The 18085-nt window shown below is 44.6% G+C and overlaps 1 long non-coding RNA gene across 1 annotated transcript; it reads right to left on the reverse strand.

The window, feature by feature from the left end:
• Positions 1 to 1562: 1562 nt before the first annotated feature.
• Positions 1563 to 5112, reverse strand: LOC127932697 (uncharacterized). Its single transcript, XR_008146364.1, has 3 exons — positions 4874 to 5112; positions 2747 to 2882; positions 1563 to 1672 (listed from the first exon to the last, which is right to left on the reverse strand). It is a non-coding gene; the product is annotated as an uncharacterized LOC127932697 (long non-coding RNA).
• Positions 5113 to 18085: the final 12973 nt, after the last annotated feature.

The raw sequence follows: 18085 nt of genomic DNA on the forward strand, positions 1-18085 counted from the left end.
TGTGTGTGTGTGTGTGTGTGTGTGTGTGTGTGTGTGTGTGTTCGTGTGTTCGTGTGCGTGCGTGTGCGTGTGTGTGTGTGTTCTATGCCAACTCCATTTCCTGCTCCAGTCCTCTCTTCTTAATCAGGAGAAAGAGTGAATGAACAGTTGTATCTCCCCCTGCCACCTCCCTGTTTTTTTGATCCTGAGCAGAAATCTATGGCCAGCAAAACAACTCCAAAGAGAAAGAGAATTGAAAAAGAACAACAAACAGATGTAATTCTAGCTAATGAATGTTATGGACTTCGTTTTGCACAAAACCACTGAAAATGTCATTTCAAGTGTATTGGAGTTGTTGTTTCTCTGACATGTTATGGCGTACAGTGCAAGCAGAATATCATACTGACATGTTATGGCGTACAGTGCAAGCAGAATATCATACTGACATGTTATGGCGTACAGTGCAAGCAGAATATCATACTGACATGTTATGGCGTACAGTGCAAGCAGAATATCATACTGACATGTTATGGCGTACAGTGCAAGCAGAATATCATACTGACATGTTATGGTGTACAGTGCAGGCAGAATATCATACTGACATGTTATGGCGTACAGTTGCAGTTATCATACTGACATGTTATGGCGTACAGTGCAAGCAGAATATCATACTGACATGTTATGGCGTACAGTGCAAGCAGAATATCATACTGACATGTTATGGCGTACAGTGCAAGCAGAATATCATACTGACATGTTATGGCGTACAGTGCAAGCAGAATATCATACTGACATGTTATGGCGTACAGTGCAAGCAGAATATCATACTGACATGTTATGGCGTACAGTGCAAGCAGAATATCATACTGACATGTTATGGCGTACAGTGCAAGCAGAATATCATACTGACATGTTATGGCGTACAGTGCAAGCAGAATATCATACTGACATGTTATGGCGTACAGTGCAAGCAGAATATCATACTGACATTGGCCTCTTCATTCAGCTTCATGAAACAACTCAAACTCCCCTCCCCCACTACTAAAACTGCTACACACACATTGAGCAGCACACACACACCTCTGGGACATGTGGTTCTGAGAAGACCTGTGTGTCTAGTAGGTGATTATGTGCTAGGCTGTGTTTATCAGTGTGCATGGGGGCCCAGAGAGGCCCCTGTTTGACAACAGATAATGGTGCTGCTGACTACTGCCTGGCCCTGCTGACTGCTCCATAACACAGATAAAGACTCTCTCACTCTTTTTTGAACAATCTTTCACTTTCTGTCTACAGAGGAGTATTACTTGGGAAACACCTTGTGTTAGAAAGGACCTATGTAAGCTTGTTATGAATGCCCTATAGACACTTTTTACAAATACTGTTTATATTATGGCACCGTCATTATAATGAATTCATCGGTGCAATAAAGTTCAATGTACTGTATTGGTACACATGAATTGTAATAATAGTCAGATTATATTCATGTAAAAAAGCTCAAGGACACAATGTTCATATTTTCCAAGCAATTCAATTTTTTTTCATTGCAAGTATTGCTTCATGCAAATATATCTAATGTTTTGCTCTGTGTGTGTGAGAGATGCAGGCAGCTCAGGTGGGGCTCTGTCATCCTTGGGGAGGTTGGAAGAGCTGGTCCTGGACCTGAAAAACCTGATGCACTTTGTTTTCTTTTTGTCTTCGGGTGGACAGACAGACAGACAGAAAGAAAAGATCTGTGTTAAAAATAACTAAACAACACACATCTATCATGAACACACCAGACATCCATAGTAAATGATGATAATGATACTTTTGGATTTAATATTTTAAGAATTGTAGCTCGGTGATTCTTATTTCTTCACCACCTGCTTCTCAACCTCCACGTCCTTCTCCACCTGCTTCCCAACCTCCTCCACATCCTTCTTCACCTACTTCCCAACCTCCTCCACATCCTTCTCTACCTGCTTCTCCACCTCTATCTCTTTCTCAACCTCCACCTCCTTCTCCACCTGCTTCTCAACCTCCACGTCCTTCTCCACCTACTTCCCAACCTCCTCCACATCCTTCTCTACCTGCTTCTCCACCTCTATCTCTTTCTCAACCTCCACCTCCTTCTCCACCTGCTTCTCAACCTCCTCCACATCCTTCTCCACCTACTTCCCAACCTCCTCCACATCCTTCTCTACCTGCTTCTCCACCTCTCTCTCTTTCTCAATCTCCATCTCTTTCTCCACCTGCTTCTCAACCTCTGCGTCCTTCTCCACCTACTTCCCAACCTCCTCCACATCCTTCTCTACCTGCTTCTCCACCTCTATCTCTTTCTCAGTCTCCACCTCCTTCTCCACCTGCTTCTCAACCTCCTCCACATCCTTCTCCACCTGCTTCTCAACCTCCACATCCTTCTCCACCTGCTTCTCAACCTCCCCCACATCCTTCTCCACCTGCTTCTCCACCTCTATCTCTTTCTCAACCTCCACCTCCTTCTCCACCTGCTTCTCAACCTCCTCCACATCCTTCTCCACCTGCTTCTCAACCTCCTCCACATCCTTCTCCACGTGCTTTTCCCCTCCACCTCTTTCTCAACCTCTTTCTCAACCTCCACCTACTTCTCCACCTACTTCTCAACCTCCTCCACATCCTTTTCCATCTCCACCTCCTTCTCCACCTACTTCTCAAACTCCTGCACATCCTTCTCCACCTTCACCTACTTCTCAACCTCCTTCACATCCTTCTTCACCTCCTTCTCCACCTCCATGTCCTTATCCACTACCTTCTCCACCACCTCCTTCTCCAACTCCAGAGCCTTCACCTACAGAGACTCCTTCCCCAGAGGCTCCACCTCTTGAAGATCTTCCTCCTCCCAAGGCTTCACCTCCGGGTAGAGGTTCAAATATACCTCCATGTAGCTGTTGAGGGCATTCATGTTTTCAATGTTATAGGTGGCATCAAAGTCCACAAAGAGCTTTGTTGACCTCCAATGGAGCTTGTGCTTGGCCACTCGGTGGTCTTGGCCAAACGCCCTCTTGTAGATCCTCATGAATTTTACACTGGGGCCGAACTGCAGACAATAGGCTGTGGTCAATGACTCTGGCAGGGGCTCAGAGAACAGCTCTTTGTCTGGGTTCTGATCAGGTTTTACGGGTTAGAAAATAAAAACATCTACAGTACACGTCAAAAGTTTGGACAAACCTACAGTACACATTCAAAAGTTATTCTTTATTTTTACTATTTTCTACATTGTAGAATAGTAGTGAAGACATCAAAACTATGAAATAACACGTAGGGAATCATGTAGTAACCAAAGAAGTGTTAAACAAATCATAATACCATTATTATTTTATATATTTATATAGGCCAGGTCATCTGATGCAGCACTTCATCGCTCTCCTCCTTCTTGGTCAAATAGCCCTTACACAGCCTGTGAGGTGTGTGTTGGGTCATTGTCCTGTTGAAAAACAAATGATAGTCTCACTAAGCGTAAACCCAATGGGATGGCGTATTGCTGCAGAATGCTGTGGTATCCATGCTGGTTGTGTGCCTTGAATTCTAAATAAATCACTGACAGTGTCAACAGCAAAGCACCCCCACACCATCACACCTCATCCTCCATGCTTCACGGTGGGAACCACAGATGTGTAGATCATCCATTCACCTACTCAGCATCTCACGAATACATGGCGGTTGGAACCAAAAATCTCAAATTTGAACTCATCAGACCAAAGGACAGATTTCCACCGGTCTAATGTCCATTGCTCGTATTTCTTGGCCCAAGCAAGTCTCTTCTAATTATGGGTGTCCTCTAGTAGTGGTTTCTTTGCAGCAAATCGACCATGAAGGCCTGATTCACGCAGTCTCCTATGAACAGTTGATGTTGAGATGTGTATGTTACTGGAACTCAGTGAAGCATTTATTTGGGCTACAATCAGAGGTGCAGTTAACTCTAATGAATTTATCCTTTGCAGCAGAGGTAACTCTGGGTCTTCCTTTGCTGTGGTGGTCCTCATGAGAGCCAGTTTCAGCATTCCAGGTGACTACCTCATGAAGCTGGTTGAGAGAATGCCAAGAGTGTGCAAAGCTGTCATCAAGGCAGCTGGCTACTTTGAAGAATCACTTTTTTGGTTACTACATGATTCCATATGTGTTATTTCATAGTTTTGATGTCTTCACTCAAATTCTACAATGTAGAAAATAGTAAAAGTAAAGAAAAACCCTTGAATGAGTAGGTGTGTCCAAACCTTTGATTGGTACTGTATATTTATATACATTCGGGGTCTCAACTTACTGTTGAGAGTTAGAATAATAGTGCATAAGGTGCAATTTAGAAAATTTGGTTGTGCATCAGCAGTGTCGTGTTGTTGACTATCATTAAATGTGAAGACTATATAATATCAAATCAATTCTCTATGTGTAATTTAATTACACGATTTAACTAATCATGTATCTTTAATTAACTAGGAAGTCGGGGCACTACGGGAACATGTTGTTTATAGAGTTTCAATTTCCTGAATATAACTCTTCCGATATTTTCATATCTTATCAAAACAGTCGCTTATTAATGAATATTACCTCATCAGTCTCATTACTGAACGTCGCAAACCCTTGGATATCTGCACGAACCATAGCATAGAATCACGAATCGACGACATACAAATTGGCTTAATTATTTATTTACTAACTAACTTAAAATAAATCACAGAATTACATAAACACACACACATTGGTTACAACATGATACAAAGAAAAAGTCCCTAGCTGAGGAAACCGATATGACAGCTTGGTAGACAAAGGAAAGGGGTGGGGACCGCTCAAGAGCGGGAAACTTATGGAGGATTACTACACTCATAGAAATTGCTAATACTATAAACATGAATTTATTCAAAAATAAATTGCAATTTACATATTTACAAGTGTCTGCCTTTGTTGTCCCTCTCTGCGGTTGCCGGTCCGTCTGCTGGATAGTCATGGAGATCAAAGACGTATGTTGTTAGAATGGATAATTCAGACTACCATTCGGAAATGTTCTTAGATCAGATGCGTTTACCAGACTGAAGTGTTAAAACAGCGGTTGTCTGAATAATTGTTCTTTCGTTTGTATATTTCTTCACCATTTCAACGTGGGAATGATCTCCACATTCTCTGGTCTTGTCCTTTGGCACAGTTGCCAACCATTTCAACATGTAGCCACCGCTTCATGTTTACTGATCTAATGTAACTTTTTTCGGAGGTGGGTTTTATACTCTGTGGAAGAAGGGGCGGTTCCAGGATGCCTAATGTGATGTCTGGTCACGTGGGAGTGGCCACTGACTTGGTTAAAACCTTTATATGAAGAACAATTTTCTCATTTAGAAGGCTAACTGTCACGAATCCCGCCGAAGATGGTGCCTCTTCCTGTTCGGGCGGCGCTCGGTGGTTGTCGTCGCCGGCCTACTAGCTGCCACTGATCCCCTTTTCTGTTTCATTTAGTTTTGTCTGATTAGTTGCACCTGTTTCTTGTTTAGGTTTTGGTTTTGGGCTATTTAAACAAGGTAGGCCCGCCGGCTTTTGTGCGGGCTTGTTTTCTGTTATTTGATGTGTGTGATTTCTGTGGAAGTATTTTGTTCTTGAACCTTATTGCGCCTGTGTGTGTGGCGTTGACCGACACTGTGGTTTTGGGAATAAACATTCCACATATCAACTACCCTGCTCTCTGCGCCTGACCCCTCCACCCACTACTTCTAGAAGTACATGACACTAGCATCACATTACATCTTTTCACAAATAGTTTCATATTTACTCATTCATTTTATACAACATTCAGATAGAAAACGAATAACTGAGAAATGTACACTTCCAGAGATACTGTTATCTTGTCCTACTGCTTTCTGATGTCACAAAATAAAACAACTTCGACATGATTGTTCTTTAATTACCCACGGACCATTCCCACATTCTCAAAATACAAATATTGTTTAATTATTCAAACTTTTGATGTCCAGTGTCTCTCTGTGTTCCATAGTTTACATTCCAAACTCGAACACTACAGAGCATAGAGGCAGCGTATTTGACGACCGCCATAAAACAGCCGACTTCCCGCTCTCCCCCTCGACGAGACAGAGCTCACTGTAGAGCGGACATATGAGATAAGTAATGCGAGATATGTAAACATTCTTTAACCTCTTGCTCCTACCTGACACGCAGGCGTCCCATCTAGACATCTGGAAATGCAAATGTGCTCGCTGCTAATAGTACTAGTTAAAACTCAAACGCTCATTAAAATACACATGCAGGGTTTGAATTAAAGCTACACTGTTAGGAATCCAAACGAGTCAGATTTTTAAAAAGCTTTTTGGCGAAAGCATGAGAAGCATAGCATGTAACACCCCAAAAGACCTGCAGGGGACGTAAACAAAATAATTAGCATAGTCACTACACAAACCGCACAAATAAAATATAAAGATTCATTACCTTTGACCATCTTCTTTGTTGGCACATAATCACTATTGGGTCTTTTTTTTCGATTAAATCGGTCCATATTAGCCTAGATATCGATCTATGAAGACTGTGTGATAAACGGAAAAAATAGCTCTTATAACGTAGTAATTTTTTTAAATTAAAAAGTTGACATAAACTTTCACAAAACACTTCGAAATACTTTTGTAATGCAACTTTAGGTATGTAAACCATAAGCGATCAAATTGATCACGAGGCGAAGTATATTCTTTAGCTGTCCGTCTGGAAATAATGTCCGGTAAATCTCAACCAAAATATCCGGTCGGAGACTTGAACAAATGGCTTGTCTCTTCTTTGTTTGACCAAGAAACAAAGCCTAGGCAAATGAAAAGACTGTTGACATCGTATGGAAGCTGTAGGTGTTGCCATTTATTGTGGTTCGCCTTTATCAATGGGTTGAAGTGTCGGATGGATATATATTCCATTTTCAGTGATCAGATTTTTCTGTGCTTTTGATGAAACGCACGTTCTGTTATAGTCACAGCCGTGATTTAACCAGTTTTATAAATGTCTGAGTGTTTTCTATCCACATACTCTATGCATATACTATATTCCTGGCATGAGCAGCAGGGCGCTGAAATGTTGCGCGAATTTTAACAGAATGTTCTGTAGGGGTAGGAGTAAAGTGAGTGTTCCTTTATTAAAATGGCCAATGATTTCAAGTCTGTAGGTAGGCAGCCGCCTCTCTGTGCTAGTGATGGCTGTTTAACAATACGATGTCCTTGAGATGGAAGCTGTTTTTCAATCTCTTTGACCCAGCTTTGATGCACCTATACTGACCTCACCTTCTGGATGGAAGTGGGGTGAACAGGCAGTGGCTCAGGTGGTTATTGTCCTTGATGATCTTTTTTGCCTTCCTGTGACATCGAGGGTTGTAGGTGTCCTGGAAGTCAGGTAGTTTAGCCCCTTGATGTGTTGTGCAGACCGCACCACCCTCTGGAGAGCCTTGTGGTTGTGGGTGGTGCAGTTACAGTTGGCGGTGATACAGCCCAACAGGATGCTCTCGATTGTGCACCTGTAAAAGTTAGTAAGGGTTTTCGGTGACAAGCAAAAAAGTTCCAGCCTCCTGAGGTTGAAGAGATGTTGTTGCACCTTCTTCACCACATCATTTCAGTTTGTCGGTAATATGTACACCGAGGAACTTAAAACTTTCCACCTTCTCCATTGCTGTCCTGTCGATGTGGATGGGGGTTCTCCCTCTGCTGCTTCCTGAAGTCCACGATCATCTATTTTGTTTTGCTGACATTGAGTGAGAGGTTATTTTCCTGACACCACACTCCAAGGGCCCTCAACTCCTCCCTGTAGGCTGTCTCGTCGATGTTGTTAATCAAGCCTACCACTGTTGTGTCATCTGAAAACTTGATGATTGAGTTGAAGGTGTGCATGGCCACGCAGTCATGAGTGAACAGGGAGTACAGGAGGGGGTTGAGAACGCACCCTTGTGGGGCCCAAATGTTGAGGATCAGTGGAGTGGAGATGTTGTTTCCTACCTTCACCACCTGGGGGCGGCCCGTCAGGAAGTCCAGGACCCAGTTGCACAGGGCGGGGTCAAGACCCAGGGACTAAAGCTTAATGATGAGTTTGGAGGGTACTATGGTGTTGAGTGATGAGCTGTAGTCAATGAACAGCATTCTTACATAGTCATTCCTCTTGTCCAGATGGGATAGGGCAGTGTGCAGTGTGATGGCGATTGCATCGTCTGTGGACCTATTGAGGCTGTAAGCAAATTGAAGTGGGTCTAGGGTGACATGTAGGGCGGAGGTGATATGATCCTTGACTAGTCTCTCAAAGCACTTCATGACGACAGAAGTGAGTGCTACGGGGCGATAGTCATTTAGTTCAGTTACCTTGGTTTTCTTGGGAACAGGAACTACGGTGGCCATCTTGAAGCATGTGGGGACAGCAGACTGGGATAGGGATTGATTGAATATGTCCGTAAACACACCAGCCAGCTGGTCTGCGCATGCTCTGAGGACGTGGTTAGGGATGCCGTCTGGTCCGGCAGCCTTGCGAGTGTTAACATGTTTAAATGGTTTACTCATTTCGGCCATGGAGAAGGAAAGGCCACAGTCTTTGGTAGCGGGCCGCGTCAGTGGCACTGTATTGTCCTCAAAGCGTGCAAAGAAATGGTTTCATTTGTCTGGAAGCAAGACGTCAATGTCCGCGACGGGGCTGTTTTTTTTTTTGTAATCCGTAAATGTCAGTAGACCCCGCTACATGTCTGAGACGTTGAATTGCAACTCCACTTTGTCTCTGTACAGACGTTTTGCCTGATTGACTTATGGAGGGAATATACAACCATATTCCCAGCCACCTTGCTATGGTTAAATGTGGTGGTACATGCTTTCAGTTTTGCTTGAATGCTGCCATCAATCCACAGTTTCTGGTTAGGGAAGGTTTTAATAGTCCCAGTGGGTACAACATCTCCTATACAGTCTCGCTCACCGAGTCAGCGTATACGTCAATGTTGTTCTCTGGGCTACCCAGAACATGTCCCAGTCCACGTGATTGAAGCAATCTTGAAGCTTGGAATCCGATTGGTCAGACCAGCATTGGATAGACCTACGCACGACGCTTCCTGTTTTAGTTTCTGCCTATAGGAGGGGAGCAACAACATGGAGTCATGGTCAGATTTACCAAAAGGAGGGCGGTGGAGGGCCTTGTATGCATCGCAGAAGTTAGAGTAGCAATAGTCGAGCATGTTCCTCGCTCGTGTACTGCAATCGATATGCTGATATAGGTAGCCTTGTTCTCAAATCAGCTTTGTTAAAATCCCCAGCTACAATAAATGCAGCCTCAGGATATATGGTTTCCAGTTTGCATAAAGTCCATGAAGTTCCTTAATGGCCGTCTTGGTATCTGATTGCGATGGGATATACACGGCTGTGACTATAACCGAGGGGAGTTCTCTTGGAAGATAATACGGTCGGCATTTGATTGTGGGGAATTCTAGGTCAGGTGAACAAAAGGACTTGAGTTCCTGTATGTTGTTACAATTACACCATGAGTTGTTATGAAACTTGCACCCATCCCTTCTTCTTACCATAGAGATGTTTATTCCTGTCGCCGCGATGCTGAAAATCCCGTTGGCTGTACTGACTCCGACAGCATGTCCCCAGCTGGCCATGTTTCCGTGAAACAGAGTATGTTACAATCCCGGGTATGTCTTTGGAAAGCAACTCTTGCCCTGATTTCGTCGACTTTGTGAACGTGGGACTGGACATTAGTGAGCAGTGCATCAATACGTGTTCATCATATTTGGAGTCCTCAATGTTTTCTGCATATTTTAAGTTCTCCACTTATTTTAAGTGTTTCTAAAATCCCCTATCGAGATTACATTTACATTTACATTTAAGTCATTTAGCAGACGCTCTTATCCAGAGCGACTTACAAATTGGTGCATTCACCTTATGACATCCAGTGGAACAGCCACTTTACAATAGTGCATCTAAATCTTTTAAGGGGGGTGAGAAGGATTACTTTATCCTATCCTAGGTATTCCTTAAAGAGGTGGGGTTTCAGGTGTCTCCGGAAGGTGGTTTTGACTGGGCTGAGCGGGAACTGTACTTCCTCAGTGGTAGGGAGGCGAGCAGGCCAGAGGTGGATGAACGCAGTGCCCTTGTTTGGGTGTAGGGCCTGATCAGAGCCTGGAGGTACTGAGGTGCCGTTCCCCTCACAGCTCCGTAGGCAAGCACCATGGTCTTGTAGCGGATGCGAGCTTCAACTGGAAGCCAGTGGAGAGAGCGGAGGAGCGGGGTGACGTGAGAGAATTTGGGAAGGTTGAACACCAGACGGGCTGCGGCGTTCTGGATGAGTTGTAGGGGTTTAATGGCACAGGCAGGGAGCCCAGCCAACAGCGAGTTGCAGTAATCCAGACGGGAGATGACAAGTGCCTGGATTAGGACATCCTGTGTGAGGCAGGGTACTTTTTGTAGAGCATGAACCTACAGGAACAGGCCACCGCCTTGATGTTAGTTGAGAACACAGGGTGTTGTCCAGGATCACGCCAAGGTTCTTAGCGCTCTGGGAGGAGGACACAGTGGAGTTGTCAACCGTGATGGCGAGATCATGGAACGGGCAGTCCTTCCCCGGGAGGAAGAGCAGCTCCGTCTTGCCGAGGTTCAGCTTGAGGTGGTGATCCGTCATCCACACTGAATGTCTGCCAGACATGCAGAGATGCGATTCGCCAAAATGAAGGGTGGAAAAATGATTGGAATCATTTCCCTGTTTGACCGCTAGGTTGTATGGACACCTCTATTATTGTGCGTGTTTATGCAGCAAATGCACTATCACCACTTTGAAGTCAATATCTAGCTCTGGTCCAGGGCGCAGTCCTTCACTAGTAGAGGTTAGTAGAGGAACCCACACTCTTGCCATGGACCAGAGCTAATAGATATATCCCTTTGTTTAATAAATGTCAAAGCAATACATTAAATATGACTAAATAAATGATTTCCATTGAAATATGATGTTAAAAGCACAATTGATTTGACTTTAAATAGCGTTCAAGTTTGGTTTTATTATGCTTCAGAACTGTCCCAGTTCTTGTCTATAAAAGTTCCATATGATCTATGGCAGGACGGCAGTGCAGCTTCCCATCCACTAGGTGTCAGTGTTGTACTGCAAGGCGTCTCCAGATGCATTACACTACTGCATTGTGTCTGCTCTGTGCATGTTGCCTACTTACCCATATGATTAATGAACTTGTGACGACTACATAAAGAGCATGGGCATGGACTCCACAAGGTGTTGAAAGCGTTCCAAAGGGATGCTGGCCCATGTTGACTCCAATGCTTCCCACAGTTTTGTCAAGTTGACTGGATGTCCTTTGGGTGGTGGACCATTCTTGATACACACACACAACTATTGAGTGTGAAAAACCCAGCAGCGTTTCAGTTCTTGACACAAACTGGTGCACCTGGCATTTACTACCATACGCTGTTCAAAGGCGCAGAAATCTTTTGTCTTGTCCATTCACAATCTGAATGACACACATACATAATCAAAGTCTCAATTGTCTCAAGGCTTAAAAATCTTCCTTTAACCTGTCTCCTCCCCTTTATCTACACTGATTGAAGTGTATTTAACAAGTGACATCAATAAGGGATCATAGCTTTCACCTTGATTCACCTGGTCAGTTTATGTCATGGAAAGAGCAAGTGTTCTTAATGTTTTGTACACTCAGTGTATGTCTCAGGCTCTGTGTACAATATGCATGGATCCACACCAGGGACATTCTGTGGTCTTGGTTTATTATTATATGATCTCACATCCCACTAACAAACCCCTTAAAAGGAAGTGTGCCTGTATGTTGTACTTCCCCTCAGTCCTATTTTAAGACATTGTCATACTTTTCACACACACACACGCACGCACGCACGCACGCACGCACGCACGCACGCACGCACGCACGCACGCACGCACGCACGCACGCACGCACGCACGCACGCACGCACGCACGCACACACACACACACACACACACACACACACACACACACACACACACACAAAGCAGATCCTGTTTGCCTCCACCTAGAGCAGATGCTTCCACATCCACACAGAAGAGAGTCTGCTTGCTCCTTCAAAGATGCTTGTCTGTCGATACCATCTCTCACTTTGGACATTTCTTCTGCTCATCTGTTATCTACAACTTTGGGGTAAGTACTTTGAATATGAATCAACTGACACTTATGTTGTAGATGTCAGGTAAAGAAGTTAAGCCATTTCAGTTACAGAGATATTTCACTGATGTTTGGCATCAGTTCTGTCATCTTTATTTCCTGACCATTTAAGTAGTCTATTTAAATGGGGTAATGTGATCCTAGATCACAGGAGGTTGGTGGCACCTTAATTGGGGAGGACGGGCTCGTGGTAGTGACCGCAGAGGAATTAGTCGAATGGTATCAAATACATGGTTTCCAGGTGTTTGGTTCCATTCCATTTCCTCCGTTCTGGACATTATTATGATCCGTTCTCCCTCAGCAGCCTCCTGTGTCCTCTATCTGTTGAGTGGAATGCAGTGTTTACTATTACTGGGCCTCACACTTGACTGCTCCTCCCCAGTTACAGTATCCTCAGACCTCCTCCCAGTCTCCCCCCCAACACCCTCCCTCACCCAGGCCTCCTCTGTAGAAAACACCAGCCTGGGGGCTGTGGTCCTGGTCTGTCGGGCCCCTGAGGGCCCTGGAGGGACCCTGTTCAGACTCCACCGGGTTAAAAAGCTGGTGGACACCATGACTTTCCCCAGTGAGAGACAGGAGGCCCAGTTCACAGTGAGAGTGAGGGAGGATTCAGCCCGGGAGGTTCTATACTGCTGCCTGTATCAGAACAGCCAGGGGATGTACAGCCCATACAGCCACTATCTGACTCTGAAACAACAAGGTGAGATTTAGAGTTTTATACTTTCATGATTGATGATTTTGGATCAGGCAGTTGAGAAAGTTGGACCTGTGGATCTGGGACAGAAACTACTGCAAGTGCCACGATCACTACAAATAATGATGAAAATCAAAGTCACAGAAATCTTTTTCTGCAATTTATTGTAACGGTACATGGAAATGCTATTTCAAAGTGAGAAATGGTTCTGAGGTTTATGCTAGGTTTAAAGCCACTGGTGATGGAAGTCAATAAACACTCCCATCCGCTTCTCCACCACCACCACTGGCAAAACTGCCATAGGTGTTCTCAGTGGTTATGTGTGTGTGTGCATGAATGTGTGTATCGTACTGTTACACCCTGTAGGTTATATAGAAACCACAAACATCAAGCCTGACAGTTAAGGCAGGAAGTGTGAATGACAACAGAGGGTCAACTTAAATGGCAGTTCTCACATTACCTCTGAGACCGGATATACAATTTCTGCTAAATATCCAATGTCTAAATGTATAGTTTCAGTACATAGTGCCTATAGACAACTGTGCATTTGGCTTGATAAAGTTTATTACGAAAGTAACAAGCTCCTGAATTCATCTCCTTGGAGTTGAAAGAAAGCTCCCTTCTTTACAACCCCTTTATATCAAATCAAATCAAATGCATCCCTTCCTGCATGGATGTCACAAAGTACTGTACATAAACCCAGCCTAAAACCCAAACAGCAAGCAATGCAGATGTAGAAGCACGGTGGCTAGGAAAACTCCCCAGAAAGGTCGGAATCTAGGAAGAAACCTAGAGAGGAACCAGGCTATGAGGGGTGGCCAGTCCTCTTCTGGCTGTGCCGGGTGGAGAATTTAACAGAACATGGCCAAGATGTTCAAATGATCATAGATGACCAGAAGTGTCAAATAATAATAATCACAGTGTGTGAGAGGGTGCAACAGGTCAACAGAGAGAGGGGGAGAGAGAGAGAGAGAGAGAGAGAGAGAGAGAGAGAGAGAGAGAGAGAGAGAGAGAGAGAGAGAGAGAGAGAGAGAGAGAGAGAGAGAGAGAGAGAGAGAGAGAGAGAGAGAGAGAGAGAGAGAGAGAGAGAGAGAGAGAGAGAGAGAGGAGAGAGGGAGAGAGAGAGAGAGAGAGAGAGAGAGAGAGAGAGAGAGAGAGAGAGAGAGAGAGAGAGAGAGAGAGAGAGAGATGGAGAGGGTGAGAGAGAGAGAGAGAGAGAGAGAGAGAGAGAGAGAGGGTGAGAGAGAGAGAGGAGAGAGGGAGAGAGAGAGAGAGAGAGAGAGAGAGAGAGAGAGAGAGAGAGAGAGAGAGAGAGAGAGAGAGAGAGAGAGAGAGAGAGAGAGAGAGAGAGAGAGGAGAGAGTGAGAGAGAGAGGAGAGGGTGAGAGAGAGAGAGAGAGAGAGAGAGAGAGAGAGAGAGAGAGAGAGAGAGAGAGAGAGAGAGAGAGAGAGAGAGAGAGAGAGAGAGAGAGAGAGAGAGAGAGAGAGAGAGAGAGAGAGAGAGAGAGAGAGAGAGAGAGAGAGAGAGAGAGAGGGTGAGAGTGAGAGAGTGAGAGAGAGAGAGAGAGAGAGAGAGAGAGAGAGAGAGAGAGAGAGAGAGAGAGAGAGAGAGAGAGAGAGAGGGAGAGGGAGAGAGAGAGAAAACTTAAATTCACACAGGACGCCGGATAAGAGGGGAAATACTCCAGATAAAACAGACTGACCCTAGCCCCCCAACACATAAACTACTGCAGCATACATCTCTCTCTCTCCCTCTCCCTCTCTCTGTCTAGGTGTAGCTTCTCCTAGAGCTCCTCCTCCTCCTCCCCCCTCTCCTCCCACCCATCCTCTCAGTTGATCCCCCAGGTGGTCAGGTGAAGCACGGCCAGACATTATCCTTCCACTGCTCCCCCCCTCCTCCTCACTCCCAGCAGAGCCCGAAACCAGAAGCCTTCCTACTGCTGAGGACAGCTAAAGTGACTGGGCACTCCATGGGGAGCTCCATGGTCCACCCCCAGGCCTCCCTGGTGTCCCACTCCACAGCCCAGACCGGGGCCTTCCACCTGGGGCCTGTGAGGGGAGGCGAGGGGGGGTCCTACACCTGCCTCTACCAGGTTACAGTGCCTCGTCAGGGACCGGCTAATTCAACCGCCAGTCATCCAGTTCTTGTCACGGTCACAGGTGAGAGATCTGGTTGAGAGGTGAAATTGCAGTTAGACACTGATCTAATGTCAGTTATGTATTTTATTCCCAATGGTTAAGGTTAGGATTGTGTGTGAGAAAAATCTGATACCCTTAATCTCTCTCCATCTTTTCTCTGGTGGGCCTGCCATCCCAGAGCTGTTGCCGGTGCCCTCTCTCTCCTCCAGAGCCAGGCTGGGGAGTGGGCCTTGGTGTGTACTGGCTCACCTGCCTTCCCTGGTGCCCGCTTCTCTCTATACCACCTGGGAAGTACCTTCCCTGATGCCACCCGTAGTGCCCCGCTACCCGACATCGTGCCCTTTTTGCTCTCTCATCCCTGCCTGCCCAGGACGGCCCGTTGTCGGACCAGTACCAGTGCCAATACAGTTCCCTGCTGGGAGCAGAGTGGAGCCACTCAGAGAGAAGTGCACTGCTGGATGTGCCTAGAGTCATAGGTCTGCATCTCTCTGATGTCTGTGTCTGTCTGAGCTTGTGTGCGTCAACTCACACCACTCAAGAGGCAGCCTTGAATTATTTTTCACCTATAATATTGTCTGTCATTGTCTTCCAGAAAAGACCACCATCTCCCCTTCCTCCTCACCAGGTAACTCACGGAACCACTACAATCAACAAATCATTAGACATATTAGACACAGTGTGGGCCTGATGATCTGGTATTGATATTAGACACAGTGTGGGCCTGATGTTTGGTATTGATATTAGACACAGTGTGGGCCTGATGTTTGGTATTGATGTCAGACACAGTGTGGGCCTGATGTTTGGTATTGATATTAGACACAGTGTGGGCCTGATGTTTGGTATTGATGTTAGACACAGTGTGGGCTTGGTGTTTGGTATTGATGTTAGACACAGTGTGGGCTTGGTGTTTGGTATTGATATTAGACACAGTGTGGGCCTGATGTTTGGCATTGATATTAGACACAGTGTGGGCCTGATGTTTGGTATTGATGTTAGACACAGTGTGGGTCTGATGTTTGGCATTGATATTAGACACAGTGTGGGCCTGATGTTTGGCATTGATATTAGACACAGTGTGGGCCTGATGTTTGGTATTGATATTAGACACAGTGTGGGCCTGATGTTTGGTATTGATATTAGACACAGTGTGGGCCTGATGTTTGGTATTGATGTTAGACACAGTGTGGGCCTGATGTTTGGTATTGATGTTAGACACAGTGTGGGCCTGATGTTTGGTATTGATGTTAGACACAGTGTGGGCCTGATGTTTGGTATTGATATTAGACACAGTGTGGGCCTGATGTTTGGTATTGATATTAGACACAGTGTGGGCCTGATGTTTGGTATTGATATTAGACACAGTGTGGGCCTGATGTTTGGTATTGATGTTAGACACAGTGTGGGCCTGATGTTTGGTATTGATATTAGACACAGTGTGGGCCTGATGTTTGGTATTGATATTAGACACAGTAGATGTTTGGTATTGATATTAGACACAGTGTGGGCCTGATGTTTGGTATTGATATTAGACACAGTGTGGGCCTGATGTTTGGTATTGATATTAGACACAGTGTGGGCCTGATGTTTGGTATTGATATTAGACACAGTGTGGGCCTGATGTTTGGTATTGATGTTAGACACAGTGTGGGCCTGATGTTTGGTATTGATGTTAGACACAGTGTGGGCCTGATGTTTGGTATTGATATTAGACACAGTGTGGGCCTGATGTTTGGTATTGATGTTAGACACAGTGTGGGCCTGATGTTTGGTATTGATGTTAGACACAGTGTGGGCCTGATGTTTGGTATTGATATTAGACACAGTGTGGGCCTGATGTTTGGTATTGATATTAGACACAGTGTGGGCCTGATGTTTGGTATTGATGTTAGACACAGTGTGGGCCTGATGTTTGGTATTGATGTTAGACACAGTGTGGGCCTGATGTTTGGTATTGATGTTAGACACAGTGTGGGCCTGATGTTTGGTATTGATGTTAGACACAGTGTGGGCCTGATGTTTGGTATTGATGTTAGACACAGTGTGGGCCTGATGTTTGGTATTGATGTTAGACACAGTGTGGGCCTGATGTTTGGTATTGATGTTAGACACAGTGTGGGCCTGATGTTTGGTATTGATGTTAGACACAGTGTGGGCCTGATGTTTGGTATTGATATTAGACACAGACACAATTTCCACAGATTTTTCATTACGAAATGTTTTTCAACTTCTCCAAAAAATGTCCAATAATTATAACCTGGAAATTACAACGACATTTCCTGTTGCTGCAGGATTAGTTTCCTGCTGTGGCAAACTGGCTCAAACTAAGATAATACGTATGTATAAGGAGGCTCGTTGATTGACAGGTGATATTGTCTTTCTGGTAGGGCTGACTGGAGTGGACTGGCCTCTGGTGTTGGGATATCTTTCTGTTGTGGTTCTGTTCTTCATTGTACTGGTGGGCGTGGGTGTGGCGGTGCAGAGGAAAGGTAATGTTACACCTGTTAACCTATACTCTGTTCCCAGAACAGTTTGTGCTCTCTTGTCAACCAGGAGCGGTTTACCTTAATAGGAGTTTGCAGGACAGCACAAACTGATCTAGGACCAGGCTAGTAAACCTTTAAAGAAATGTCATTTACCATTCAAATATGACATCACTGACTCTGTTCATTACACCTTTTCAGTTTGTAATTCTCTTCTCTCGTTTCTCTTCTCATTGTCCAGTTAAGGTAATGGGGGAAGAAAAGCGTAAAAGGTGGGTGTTGGATCCTCTATGAGTCTCTAACTTTCAGGGAAGTACAGTAATATCATAGAGCATGAGATGTTTTAGAATAGTTTTCTAATAGTATTTCTCCCTTTAGAATAGTTTTCTAATAGTATTTCTCCCTTTAGTATAATTTTTCAAATAGTTTTTCTCCCTTTAGAATAGTTTTCTAATAGTATTTCTCCCTTTAGTATAATTTTTCAAATAGTTTTTCTCCCTTTAGAATAGTTTTCTAATAGTATTTCTTCCTTTAGTATCATTTTTCAAATAGTTTTTCGCCCTTTAGAATCATTTTTCTAATAGTTTTTCTCCCTTTAGAATAATTTTCTTAAAGTATTTCTCCC

Source organism: Oncorhynchus keta, chromosome 10, assembly GCF_023373465.1.
Source record: "Oncorhynchus keta strain PuntledgeMale-10-30-2019 chromosome 10, Oket_V2, whole genome shotgun sequence".
In the NCBI taxonomy this organism is placed as follows: Eukaryota; Metazoa; Chordata; class Actinopteri; order Salmoniformes; family Salmonidae; genus Oncorhynchus; species Oncorhynchus keta.